We start from the raw sequence: 1,051 nt of genomic DNA, 5'->3' as shown, positions 1-1,051 counted from the left end.
GAACAGTTTACAACTTCGTTTGAGATTTACAGGCGTTGCATTGCAGCTGTATCTGTTAATGTACACCCTTCCTTATAGCTCCTGTTTCTTTTATGTAAATGAGAGCAGTCCAGCTTGTGGTGGTAAACAAACAGTGGCTGAAACATTTCCGTTTTGGTACAGACATAAGACTCACGATTGCGGCCTGCAAGTTGCTTCATCAGTAACATCAAAATACAACACACATGAACGCAAGCAGGCAGGAACAACACACCAATCAAAATAAATCCAAATCAGGCCGTAAACAAGCAGTTATTCAGTCACATGCATTCCTCAGTCACTCCCTCACTATAAAAAGGACAGATCACACACACACACACACACACACTTCCCCAATGCCAGAAACAGTGTTTTTATCCAAGAGCTAGACTGGCTCGTCTTCCTCACACAATCTTTATCTGAGGCCATGTGACACCAAAGCATACAAGTTGGATATGAAAGCAATTAGGTCAGTGCTAATTAGGCCCATATCACGATTACAAATTTGGACAAACTTCCTATTCGGTCCCTAATGCCACAGGAAGCCCACACTTATCTATTTTTAAATGTTGTGAAACAATAACAGCCCTGTTGTGCAGTTCACAAAATAGTCACATAATATTGAACTGGGTGACAAGCTGCATCATATAGAAATTAAAAAAGGTCCAAAATACAATATATTCTTTGGGTGCAAATGTGCAATTTAAGGCAGGATGCAGAGAATTATCTGTAATAAATGTGATGTATAATAAATCATTAGCCTGTGTGCGATAACCTCGGACCGGCTCTTTACATCAATCCAAAACGCTGCAGTCAGAGCGTGTTTGTTTTCTTCGGCTTACCCACCCACTAGCCCACATTGCGCAGGCCCTAAAAAGCCCTTTGTCCCATATATGTAATGCCGCCAAATGTCATGTCAGCCCGTTATTTGATGCAATATGCAACCAAATATTCATAATGGATATTCTACATAACGCTGGTTTAGTCCCAGCTGGTTAAATGTGCCATCAGTGGCGGCAGCAGCAGCGGCGGC

Source organism: Morone saxatilis, unplaced genomic scaffold, assembly GCF_004916995.1.
Source record: "Morone saxatilis isolate NCDOM2014 unplaced genomic scaffold, NCSU_SB_2.0 Contig9, whole genome shotgun sequence".
Lineage (NCBI taxonomy): Eukaryota > Metazoa > Chordata > Actinopteri > Moronidae > Morone > Morone saxatilis.
This window is presented reverse-complemented; position numbering follows the sequence as displayed.